Source organism: Agrilus planipennis, unplaced genomic scaffold (assembly GCF_000699045.2).
Source record: "Agrilus planipennis isolate EAB-ADULT unplaced genomic scaffold, Apla_2.0 scaffold15, whole genome shotgun sequence".
Taxonomy (NCBI): Eukaryota; Metazoa; Arthropoda; class Insecta; order Coleoptera; family Buprestidae; genus Agrilus; species Agrilus planipennis.
Window position 1 is genome coordinate 153072 of NW_020438871.1, and position 14191 is coordinate 167262.

At 31.2% G+C, this 14191-nt stretch overlaps 1 protein-coding gene across 6 annotated transcripts in view; it reads left to right on the forward strand.

Annotated features, from left to right (window-relative positions):
* The window catches only part of LOC108735276 (metabotropic glutamate receptor), an 80351-nt gene that overhangs the window by 14571 nt on the left and 51589 nt on the right, over positions 1–14191 (forward strand). For all 6 annotated transcript variants that reach the window (XR_001937552.1, XM_018467174.1, XM_018467171.1 and 3 more), the window contains one exon: positions 7323–7387. The gene's annotated coding sequence lies outside the window, so the exon portion shown is untranslated. The remainder of the gene's footprint in view (positions 1–7322; positions 7388–14191) is intronic.

Consider the following 14191-nt stretch of genomic DNA (forward strand, 5'->3'; position numbering starts at 1 on the left):
AACTTGCGCATTAATGCCATAATTTAGAACTAATCATGGCCCTAGAAGCGATTATAGGATTACGAAAAGCACAAAGCGTATCTCGTATATTAAACAAATTATGACGTCACACTCTCTTAGTTTATTCAAGTTTATCCATAAAATTGATCTTAGAGGCGGAAAACTAATAGAAATATTATTTTATATTAATCATAAAATAGAGTAACATAAACAATTTATTTTTGTTAGAAAAACAGCTTTAATACTTCATTGGTCAATAAACATAAATCAAATTGTATTAGTTCTGAAAACGAAGTACTCAAGACAGGAATGAAACTTTCCACTTGATAGAAAATGCAAGAGTTAATGTATACTGACAAAATACGTAATGGCTAGTTCAAGAAATTATCGGATTTTCTTATTTCATGTCCTTGCAATTATTCGCTTGACAGAGAAAACACTTTTTGCAATCCAGTTTTCTTTTAGTAAAACCTCTAATTTCTCCTTTTTATAAGGAAAACAGTAACAGCTACCTAGTAATCAACTTTTGTGAAAGAGTAAGATAAAAATATAAAACATTATGAGTTAATATTATTTAATATAGACAATATAAATAGCTATTTTGCTATTATAAATAGAAATCACATCTTTATTTTCTACCATAGATAGATCCAAGATCGAAAATATGAACTAATTTTACTGAGACAGGGAAGATATTTGTTTTAATAGTTAGATTTCAGTTTCAAAAATTTCTTTAAGGAATAAGTAGCAAGTGCAAATATGTATTTTGGCTCTTATTTGAATGTTGCTAGAGCTTTTACGAAGAAAAGGTTGCAACTCAAATTGGTCGGTCTGTAATACTACAAAGCTAGCGTCTGTAATCCAAACTTTTGACTAAAGGATTCGGATAACAACTAAATAAGTCCTATTTCTCAAACTTACACACGTATAAATGTGCATGTAGTTGCTATACACTGTGTAAATCGCAGCAAGTCGAGGGGATGATCATCTATCTATTATTTATTACGATTAGAACTCAAAAGTGTAAATGTATAATTATTAATTACTTTTTACATTATAACTTATTTTGAAGGAACATATTTTATAATTTAATTGGCCTAATTCTAATATGTTTACTAAATTTCTTTAACGGACAAATTTATCTTAATTTAGCTATAATATCTTTTCTCGTTCCGTATTTTCGTTAATTTATAAATACGTAGACGCTATGCTATTATACCTAATTGCACTGCCGTACCTACCTATTGGCAGGAAGACCTTTTATAATTAATTTGGTATTTTATCGTTAGGAAAATAATAATGATATTCTTTATAATCTTCGAAAATTTTAACAAAACTTATTACTCATTTGAAACTTTTTACTCATTTTGAATGCGATCAACTTTCCGATAGAAGGCTGTTAATTAAATGTTCTTAATAAAAAAGAATCTTTTAACGAATGGAATAAAGAAACTTTTACCTACAAAGGAAGAAACGGCTTCTTTTTTTTTTGCTATCCGATTTGACTCAGTCAGCGGAAATACCCAAAAGGTTTTTATTAATTGTGACGACTGTTCTCTAATTGGGAGGTCAAATTGACCGCTGGATAGCTTATGAAATGCAAAGGATCAATTTATTAAGAGGGTGACAGAAAGTAAAGATGCGCACATCACTAAAGGGATGATTTCTTCAGAAATTCTCTTGTGTAGAAATCTAAAATTCGGCACAATAACTAAGAAATATAGTGGAAATTTTGGTTATAACAGCATCGGTTATAATGGAAGGTCAGTTATTAACAGTCCCCAAGCAATAAGTACAAAAACTGGTTAAAATATTTTGCATTATAACGTTGATACGTCTTTTAAAATAAAGTTAACGTTAAGTATTGAGTTTTAAAATGTATCTACTGCACGTAATCTTCCAATCATGGAAAGATTATGGACTCTATCACTTTTGTTATGAACTTTTAATTAAAATTGTTTCGGATAACTTGGTCGGTAATTTTAAAAGATATCTGTTGAAGAATCGCGTTATCGCACTTCGTAACCCTAACAGTTAATGCTTGCCCGACACGCTCTATTATAAACGCCCGATTTCTTTTTTTACGAAAGTTTTCCTTTCAATAAAATAAAAAAGGACCTAGTTACAAACTAAGCTTTGAATTGACGGTGCTTTCCAATACTGTAACTGCATAATAATGTGAACGTAATATTTTTTGTAACTTATTTTGTGTGCGTGCTGTGTTTTCTTCGTTTCTATTTCAGTTGAAATAGTTTATTGTTGTAGAATCAATAAATGCGGTAACATCAAGTAAATTACAGGCATAGTGTTGAAGTTACCATTAATGACACAGTGATGTTCGATTATATCTAATATATAAACGATACCTTCACTCACATGTACAATTATATTACATACCAACGAACCTATATCATATTATACATACATATAATTTCATATGGACAAATTGTTTCACTTTCTGTTATAATTGATAATTTTAATTTCATTTGCTAATGATGCCAATAAACGAGTCAAGAACTATACCAGAAAATTATCATGACATAGTCGTAAGATCCTGAAAGGGTATGCCAACGAAATTCCAAATTAGTGGAAACCCCGTAGGACTTATACTAAATATCAATATAATATATTCCTTACCTAACATTATTATTTATTTTTTCTGAAAATGGTCCAGAAATTCGAAACGATTTTCTCTAGAGGGTTGAGTTGATGGATTAGCTTTGATACGGTTGTGACTAGCAGTTTAGGAATAATTCGTCAGAATGTACGTATGTATCTACTCAAATTCTACTGAAAAAAAGATAATAAAAAAAAAAAGAAGGCCTACCCACTTTATTTTTCTCTTCTACTAAATGCTATGCCTGAGAAATAGTGATAAGAAAAAATACGTTCCCGGAATAAAATTCAAGGTATATTGCATATTGCGTTCACCTCTCCACTTATTTCGTCTCAACAAAACAGGAAGTAATCTGCCTTTCCAACAATGGAATATTTTCCATTATGTGGAGTAAACGTGGTAGAGACACACTTGGGCCAAATTATTGTGAGTCAGCTTCTCTTTGCTGTATGCGTTATTTAAAGTGCAAGGGTCAAGTAGGTACGCGCAGAACTTGAGTGGCAAAATTTTCTTTCAAATTCATAGCATGAAAAGTTCAAAATTTTATGGATAATGAAGTATGCCGAATTTGCGCCACGATCATAGCGCGATTACAAATGTAGATATTATATAGATAATTTCAATCAAACACATTCGCGCTCATTTGATCGTAAATTCAATACTTAAAATTGAAACCAGATATTGAATATTAATGTGAAAATTCATTTTCAATTTTCTATCCACTACAAACTGCCTCAGGTTTTTGAGGGAAAATTTTGATATTGATAGATAGATATTGACCGCGATTTAGAAGTTGCTCTAAAAATATATTGTAAAAATTTTTGAAGACGTAAGTCTTTATAGAAGACGAGCGGAGACACAAAAAGGTCATAGAATTGATTGCAATATAATTTAGAAGTTTTAGAAATTTAAATAAACGATAAAACAGAAATGTTGATTTACAGTAGAATCCGCTTATAATGGGAAGGGAAATGATAAACACGTCATATAAAGCATAGTCTTAGAAAATAAACAACTTTCTATTTTTGTTAGTTATTTAGTTTAATAGAGAGAAAAACTACAAATTGTATATATTTATTAACAGAAGAAAAAGAAAAAGAACGATGAATTGTAACTTTAATATACATAAGAAGGATCAGGAAAGTGAACGAAAATGTTATTATTAATCATTTTATAATCTTCGAAAATTTTAACAAAACTTATTACTCATTTGAAACTTTTTACTCATTTTGAATGCGATCAACTTTCCGATAGAAGGCTGTTAATTAAATGTTCTTAATAAAAAAGAATCTTTTAACGAATGGAATAAAGAAACTTTTACCTACAAAGGNATTGCAATATAATTTAGAAGTTTTAGAAATTTAAATAAACGATAAAACAGAAATGTTGATTTACAGTAGAATCCGCTTATAATGGGAAGGGAAATGATAAACACGTCATATAAAGCATAGTCTTAGAAAATAAACAACTTTCTATTTTTGTTAGTTATTTAGTTTAATACAGAGAAAAACTACAAATTGTTTATATTTATTAACAGAAAAAGAAAAAGAACGATGAATTGTAACTTTAATATACATAAGAAGGATCAGGAAAGTGAACGAAAATGTTATTATTAATCATTTGGGTCACTATAGTCGGATATGATTTCATAATAAACGATATGTCTTCTTAAGTGGAGTCATTATATCCAAACATTCCTATAGAGAATTTTAGTATGAAAACCAAACTTAACACTGTAATTACTTCATATTTAGCGGTTGGTCAATATAGGCGGAGACGTAACAAACGAATTCCACTGTATTAGCAATTTTATAACGAGTTAGTTTTAATTCCGATTAGTTCGTGTTCACCTAACTACAATCGAAATTGCCTTTTTTGTGCTTTTAAATCGAATCACCGAAGCAAGTTCATTCTGATTTTGATAGGTAGTTATATATGTACGTATAATACATACCGCAGCTATTCGCACAATTGGCTCCTCTTTGATTAACAGGGTAATGTGGGATTCTGAATTTGCATGTCGTTTGAAATGCCTACCGTTCGTGCATTCCATATTGGCATTAAATGGGTTTGTAATTTAGTTTTCGACACGACGAACCACGTTGTTAGAACAAATTAACCACTGTTTTACAAATAACCCTCCAATTTAATTTTATTACTATTGATCTATAGGGTTTCAACCATACAGGGTTTAATTTGCGCTAAACTTTTGCGAGTTTTTTGGTTAATTTTTTCAAAACGTATTTAAACCATTTGGATAAAACTGATACGAATTAAACTCCTAATGTCATTGTAAATTGATATTTAGTTAACAACGATAAGTGGTATCGTCTCGATCGAAAAATCGTTTTGTCTGTAGATTATGTTAAGGCTGACACATTAGGACGAATAAAAATTGCCTCTAACTTTTGAGTTAATGGTGATAATTGTCTCGCAAATCTTCACCGTGTAGACTTTCTGCTGTAATTTCATAATCAATATTACAAGAAACACCAAAAGTTGCATTAGAAATGCGAAACGTCGTTGTTAATTCGTTGATTTTGTTTCTTTATTTCTGTAAATTTTATTTGGCTAGGGATAGTAATTAGCACTTTTTATTTTTTGGGAGTTATTAAAATCGGAGAGAAGTCAGAGACATATACATACAAGTGTACTTTTTTATTTATTTTTATAATTCGGTCGTCATTTGTAATTTTAAACTTTAAAAGAATCGTTTACGGCGGTTTAGGAGGAGTTGTCGTTTATGTAAAGTATTTATTGCTCTCTTAGATAATTCCCTGAAGTACTAAACAGCTTAGAGTTGTTTTTTATTTTGAGATAAAGAAACTAAGTAGATACGTTGGCCTTTTGGTTCTCGTATACACGTATGTTTATAGCTTATCTTTTTTTTTTAAAATATGGCTCTTTCAAGAATAATGTATATTCCTGAGATACAGTCTTTACACAACATGGAGAAAAATAGCTTAAAGGCAATCTCTTTTATTTCATTTCGTTTCATATATTATTGTGAACATCATAATATCAATCACACTTCTCCTTTGCCGTTCTTCCTTTCTGATTTTCAACATTAGAAGAAACAACCTTAATTTATCTTTCCATTGTTTCGCTGATTTTGAAGGGTAATTTTCTCAGTCTTAACCCCCTAGGAGAGCTCCAATTTCGTAAATAATATTCGATATACAGCCAGCGATAATTTTACTAATTGGTCCTTTATTTAATCGCTCAAACAAGGCATAGTCGAACAATAATAACCGAAAAAGTTAATTAAAAAATTAAAGTAAGTACATTATCAAGTAATGCTAATCTTTCTTTATCTTATGGGACAACTTGCAAAACCAATTGTCACTTCCCCCAATTAACAAAATTATTAAATACTTCTATGTGTTAATGTTACCTTTGAAATAGTGTTTCCTGTTATTTGCAAGTTACAATTTGATTTAAAGTGTTTTATTAATTAACATAATAAAGAACTACTGACGTAATTCCAATGGTATTCGTCAGAATTAAGTTGAAACAAATGATAGAATGGGGTTCAACTGGTTGCTATAGCTACTCATTGGAAATTAACCCCCCCCCCAATCACATTTCCTTAAGAAAACTTTTTTGTTAACTGTAGGTTGCTTTATTTTTACACGGTTTATTCTCAGGCGAATGGATCTGGCATTTAAATAAAAAATTGATCGACATTTTCTTATTTCCTTTTAAGTAAAAATGAAAAACTGCCCGTTCTTTAAACGAAAAGAAATTTTAATTGAACATTTTACTCCTTTTAGAAATTCTTTATGAAACTTTGATATAAGGTAAGACAAAGGTATCACATCAAGGTACATGGATATGGAGCTCGTTTGACGAAAGAAAGGAGAAGAAACATTTTTTACTCTATTTCCTTATGATTCTCGTTAATTTTTAATTAGTCAGTTTAAATTAGTAAACATTGCACGGTAAGAAAAATTCTGAAGACATTCTATGTACCTTTATACTTATAGGTATATATAAAGTTCATTCATCTAACGATTCGTCTTTTCGATAAAAGAAAAGAAAAATATTCAGCTGTGTAACGACTGTTACGTCACTGAGGGTTTATTATAAAATTATTTTATTTTTATTTATTTCTGGGTGAATTAAGTATTACGGAGAATTGCGTTGATGTTTAATAAAAACAGTCTTATTGCCTTTGTGATTTTAATAACAGTAACAAGAAGGATAATTGTGTTTTTTCTTTGCAAAAGTTTTCTTCTGCGATTTTTCTGGTTGCATGAGAGAAGCAATTAATTCTTTCTCTCTAGGTAAATTGTTCTTTTGCTTTTTTGCATTCGTTTGCTACGTTGGTTAGTAAACGTTGAAGAGGTTTAGTTATTCCTTCTTTACGTTATACCTTTTATTAGATGTTAAAAGGATACTTAAGTGGGTACGAATGGAATTGATTTTTTTAAGACTTTTACCGGCTTGTATAACAAAAATGATTCTTTTAAAGTAAATGGTTAAAAAAAGAGTTTTTTTTTTTGTAGTTACCATTTTTCTTGAATCAGTTTTGTACATTAATATACCAATTAAATAAATGTTGCTTTTCTATTTCTTATTAGAAGTTGTTCTGAATAATGTTTTTACTTGCGATGGTAATTTTGATTAAATGTTGCATGAATGTAAAGTAACATAGGGGAATTTTAAATGATAAATAATCATTGGGATGTCTCACTTGTTTCAGATGAATTTGCGGTTGTAAATTTTTATCCGGGAGGCCAGTGGAGTTGATTTCGTCCTGATTGACAGGTGAGTTTAACGTCAGCTGTTAAATTTATGGTGTACGTTATTTCTAAATCAAAAATGGTTCAGCTTTAAAATTGGAAAGGTTTGCTAAGTTGAATATTTTGGTACGTTCAAGCCTTTTTATCTCACTCAGAGAACCTATTCAAAGAGAACTTTTGACAACTTCGATTAAAACTCTTCATATCTACCAAAAAAGAATTCAGGTATTTACTTCTTCTTTTTTTAAATTAAATTATCAAAATGTCACCCATAAAAGTCACATTGCATACTTAATAAATGTTATATATTATATACATTAATTTCTAAAGTAACTTTCTTAAAATTTGCTCTTCGATGCTGTCCAACTCTAACCAAATCCAAACCTTTCCCTACATCAATGGTTTGGTTTCTGTCGCCTTTTTTCTATAAATTATAATTAAAATAAAAGCCCGCAAGAAATACCTTTCACCGTAATTATTATAATGAAAAGTTCAGAACTTTTACAGAAGAAGAAGTCAAGAAGACTTCTACATAACAAGTATTAAATCATTGTAGCATTCAACTATAGTAACTACCAAAGTTGGTACAAACAGCTTAGTTGAAATTTCTAAGTATTCAAACACCAGAAACTACAAATACCTAACGTCTGTTCTAAGCTCTTCAAAGTAGAAAATGAGGAATAAATAATCTAAAAAGGGACTCACCATACAGTTACTATTTCGCCTTGATGATTTCGACACTATAAGTGGGTGAATCGCATGTCCGAAGGGAAAATGGTTAGTGGCAACTAGGGTGAATTTTCTTTTAGTTTATTTAACCCTTTCGAGTTTATTTATTGCTGAATGGATCTGTGTTAACTCCCTATACCATCGTTAACGGTATTATAGAAAATTACATGTGTTGGAGTTCTTTGATGCTACTTTTGTTTATTTGAAATTACTTTGGTTTATTATAATGAATTGAGGTTGATCGAATAGGTTTTAGCTTACCTTTTGTTGTTGTAATAGGTATTTAGGTATTTGTTTTAAAGATATTGACAATCACTGTTCAGTTCGTATAATGGGCTGATCAATATGGAATAGAATAGACGTTTGTTTGTCAATAGTTGAAGAGTTGGTAACAGCATCGGGGAAACGTAACTTGATATGAACAATGTTAAAATAGAAATGCGAGCAGGTATTTGGTAAACATGAAAATTGTTCATACACACTAATTAAGCTTAATGCCAAGTGGGAAATTTGTGTAATAAACAGCCGCAAGTCATTCAGATGCCAATGTGTGCTCTATACGCGGATATACGTGATCTACCATTGTTTTCTCATTTAGTCTGCGAATGACACTTTTGAAAACTTAGTCTCTTTAATGTTGCAACTTGAAGCCGTTTTTGAGGGCGATTATAATTTTTGTTTCGACGGAATTTAGCTGAACCAAATGCTTACTTTGTTGTAAAATTTTCCAACGATTTCCACTGGAAAAAGTGCTAAAGACATAAAACAAAATACAAAGTTTCAATGAGAAACACCAAATATGAAATGTTGTTCAGAAAAAAATATTTTTGTGTTAATTCTAATAGTAGTTTTTCTGCTTATAATGCGATATAATAATGCATGTAATGTAATGTAATCGAGAGAACACGCTCTTTTAGTATCTACCTGCTTTAATATACGAGAGTAATAAAAGAAACGTTTCACCGGGAAATGGTTCTTTCCAAAACTAGACTGACCATTAGAAGTGTTACTAAAATGTTTGCGGTCTCTTTTAAACATATGTTACCGCAAGACCCTAAGGCTCGTATAAGTCACCGATATAAACTGTTTTACAGGTAGATAAAAAAAAGTAATGTTGGCTGCTTTGAACCGTGCATTGTAAATATACGTACATGATCAGTATTCAATCTAAATGGTCCCACTAACTAATTTAACCTAGGCAGTAATTAATTACATTAGTGTTTTTGTACTAACCGTTTCGGTAACAGGTAAAATGCTGACTGAAAGTTGTTCTGTAATTATACGAGAAATACAAAAAAGCCCTCATTTCATTCAGACTAATTGTTTATTGCTACCCCTTTGTAAATTTTGTTATTATATTAGAAGACATTATTAGTTTTTCTTTGTTTCATGGAGCTTAATGAGGGCGAGGGTGCTCTTTATGTCCATAAGTCAATTTTGTACAATTTTCGTTACTAAATTTTTTGAAAGCATATGAGAATAAAGTTAAAAAGCGATAAAATGCAATCAGTGAAGCTAAGTGGCCCTATGGAAAGTAATGAAATTTTACCTTGTTCAATGTAAAAGTCAATAGAAATTCCATATGCGCCAAATATTCCCTTTTGTTAAAAGCATCCTTAAAAGTTCGGCTAGGGTATTTTTTGCCGAAGTGGCATATATGGTTGTAATCGCCTCTCACCCACTTCCAGTTAGTGTTAGATGCAATTCAAGATGGAAATTCCGTTTTCACATAACAGGGATGCTTTTAGTTGACCACACATGCTTTTGTTGTTTGCAAACCTGTCCACAAACCACTAATCGGACATGATATAAACTTTGGAGTTACCAACACTAAAATTTATTCGTAAAAACCAGTTTCTGCTGCAGACATCGATGTTTAGTTCAAGTTCAACATAAACATTAAAACATTTCAGTTAAATAGGTTTTAATGCATGTAAAGTGGTTCCTTCTTTTTCCCCTGTTTTCATTCACGATTTTAATAAATGTTAAAGTCGCCAATGCGTTTAGAGTAGGTATTGAATCAGATGTGGTTTTATTTAAGTGCTACTGAAGGATCTGATTACTACATTTGATTATCTAGTTTTAGTTTTGTAACAAAAGCGGAAATTTGACCTTTTGCTACCTTTTATTTGCACCTGCAGCATACACACGTATGTAAGATTCAAAGAGAATTCATTTGACTTACTTTAATTAACTAAATTTCTAGTTTCTTTTGAAAGGAGTCATTTTCATGTACGTTCTCTGTCCAAAAGGGAGTATACACATACCGTAGGGAGGCCTGAGGCACCGATGTCCTTTGAAGGTATGTTTCACTACATACTTCCCTTCGTCTTCAAAGGATACGATTCTCTTTTTTCTTCGCGAACAAAAGTCCAAAACACGCACCTAACTAAAAGATTTTTTTTAAATCAAACAACCACCTTTAAAGATATTTTTTAAATATTGCGCCAAAAGTAATTAACATTTTTTTTTTTTTTGAGTACGAAGTCTTTTCTAATTGCATCATGCTCCTGTTTTACAGTGCAATTCCAGAGACACTTTTAAAAAATATTGCATAAACAAAATAGGTTTATACATTTCCTTCTAAACAAGGCAATTCAACTTTGCTTTTCATTATTACGTCCTAACACTCACATTAATGAATTGACCATTAAGAGTTCATATTAAATTCTGAAAATTGTTTATAATTAAAGAGTTTTACCATTTATATCATGGAACTTCTAATAATGGAATCCTTATTCGTTCGTGTATATTTATTAATTGTAAAGAAGAACGGACTGCTATTTATTTTTTTTACAAAAGCCCATAAAATTTCTGAAGATACTCCCTAAATATTTATGGCTTGTAGTGGGCAGCTACTTTGAATGTCAGTTGCCGTACCATAAATTTCCAAAATGAGAAGGAAGGCGTGTTAATTTTTCTTTCGAACTTTTTATGGCTTCCTCTCTTTCTACTATAAAAGCTCCCCCATTTTCCCAATTTCTTACTTGAAAATCAAAACCCTTGAACGGACTGAAAAGAAATGATGTTGTTTATCTTTCTATTTGGGGAAAAGATACATATCTTTTTTTGAGCAGGACCTTAAGGAATTCCCGGAATCAGGTGCTTACCGTAGGTTTCGAGAAATAAATACAAAAATAAATTCTTTTTTATTCTCATTGTTGTTAAATTTTGTCCACAATATTTAGCAGTTCTGATAGAAAATATCTAAATCGAAGTAATTTCCCAAAAAAAAAAAGGACGTAGACCTTTAATAAAAGCAGGTCCATTAAATATGTGCAGCTTTAAAAGGGACGAAATTTAGGAAACAGTTAGTACATGTCTTGCAGATGTGATCAAACAGAACTCTAAGCCTTATCACGTACAGTCCAGCTCGGAGATATTTACAAATGGACTTAATTAAAGTGAAAAGAAATAATGGACTTTGTTAGAGAGACGCCGACCTTTAAAACAGGGGTTTGCTCATTTTGTATTTCTCAGTAAAAATAAATTTTACTGAAAACTATGACGACGATAATAATGCCAACTTAGGTTTAGGTTTAATTGGAGTTGAGTTATTTTAGTAAAATTCAAAATGTGTCGTTCGCCATCCTTTAGAGATTTGTTTTTGAAAAAAAGAAAGTAGAATCCTCATAGACGGTAGGGCTGGTTTGAGTTATATTAGAAGCAGAAACAGGAGTTAAGAGGAGGAGAGGTAGACCTAGATTACAATTAAGGATGTGGGATGGTGCGTGTCCAATCAGTCCAGTATGATTTATTAAACTCTATTATTAACTTAACATTACCTAAAAGAATACCGACTAAAACGTAATAAATCACATCAATAATCTAAAACACTAAAACAATTTGTAGATGTGCAGATTAAGAAATACCGAAATGACTTTTGCGCATCTCTTCACCCGAAGAATATAGTCTAGCCGTGGGTGCTACCAGCCGAACCGTCATGAACAAAAACCGCGTAAGCGAACTGTGAATTTTAAATGATCCTTCTGTGACAATATTTCTTCGGTCCTGTCGTGTGCAAGACTACCGAATTCCTTTAAGTAGACGCTACCTTATTCTGTGCTCGTTTTATTCCGTTAAATCGGCCGTTACATTCAAAAAGTCCGTGAAATTGAAGTATCCTTTAGGAAGAGTGTTACATCATGATTTTCTCGGAACAGCGTTAAGAAACACCGTCTCGTTTTTACATAAAAGAAAGCTCAGTCTTATATTTACAATACCTTAGAGATAAAAGAAAATTATACGTATCTGTTCGTTTAAATGTGAAAAAATGGGATATTCTTGTCAGTAGGATCCTTTTACAGCAGCGTGGCGCTCCTAACCGAAATATTTCAAACGGTAATTCGATATCATGTAAACATGCTTATAAATTACTGACTTAAAAATTATTCCGTTCTTATTGTAGTTATACTTTCTTATTACAGTTAGTTGTCTGTATTTCTTTTAATTATGTTGGGTAAAAACGGTTGATACCGCCGAATCTGCGTTAATTGGAAACCTGTCAGCAAATGCAACAGGACTTTTCATAACTTCCTGCAAAAAAAAATTACAATTGCTTTATATTAGGTTGGGATTAGTTTAGGTTTGACTTAGTTTAACTATAGTTATACATGTCTGTACAATTTATAACACGCTTCCGAATTTCCCATTTTATACCAAACACGTGTTAAAAAAAACACATTTACTGCGTGTTACATAATCACACTTTAGCGTGTTTGAAAATGTCACACTTTGAAGTGTGTTTAAAATGACTACATCGAAAAAACGCGTAAATGTGTGACAATGTAACACACTTAGCATTTGCAGTGTAGTTCTGATACATTCTTGTTTAGTGGCGTGAATTGCTCAACACACTAAAATTTCATCGAAATCGAAAAATATTGAGGTTAATTGATTTGCTTTTTTGTGCTTTGCGTATGTAAGAAAAAGAACACGTCATTTTTGATGTCCCCCTTGAAGTAAAATAATCGCAACAAGAATCTGATAAGACTGCGGAGTGTATCGATGAATCAATCGCTGTATATCGGGTTGAGGTATTTCAAGCCGCTTAACAAAGCAAATTTTCATCTTAGGGGTAAAAGTATAAAAGAAAACGTTGAAGAAGAATAGTTAAGTTAAGGGCCTTTATCTGACGATTCAGGAGTAGGATTCAAAAACAATCTGTATCAAAGGAACCTAGGGGCCAGTATTCACGGAAAAGGTCAAGTGTAAACTTGAAAGAATTTTAAACGAACGAACGCAGCAAGATATTTCCAATAACTTATCTGTAGAGGTCACTTTCATCTTGATTATCTTGTTCTCCGTTTTCTCCTTTAATATTATTATTAACCAACAACGATATGAGCCATACCAATACGTATTATGTACACAGTAATTTTATTTTCTAGGAAGCGAAGTACTGTAAGTAAAACATATTTACTTGAAAAGAACTTAAAGTAGGTACATTATATCAAAAACAGGATTAAAATATATATCGTTTATCTTTCTAACAACAAAAATAAGTAAAAAAGCGACAATGTTTTTTATTGATAGATTAATAAAAAGCACGCTATAAGTATTTGTTTATTTTGTACGTTCAAGTCCTAATATTTAGTACTTCTGGTAGCTATGCCATAACCACTGTGAGTAGGGTTTGTCGGTTTTTAAAAACCGGGTTTTTGGAGAAATTTATGAAATTCGAAAACCGGTTTTTTAGTAGAAAATATCGGTTTTCAATGTATGAATAACACTTAAAAAAAATTTGAAAATGACAAATGTAGCCAAATGTACCAGATTGATGAAAACACTGTTGCAAGCGGTTTGGTTCTTGGAATCATATCGGACCGATATAAACGGTGTGTTTTGTCTATTGGATGAATTAATTTAGATTTTATATCAGTTTGATAGTTTTTATTTAAAGGAACCGGAAGAAGTGACTTCCTCTACTCAAACTCTAAGAAAAGAGTTTTTAGCTCTGGAAGCCACAAATAAAAGTACAAAAAATTAGAAATATTACATCAGGCCTTAAAAACGATTAAGCCTAGTTCGGTCGCAAGTGAGAGGGTATTTTCTATTTCGGGGAATTTTGTGAATAAACTAAGGACACGGCTAAATAGCA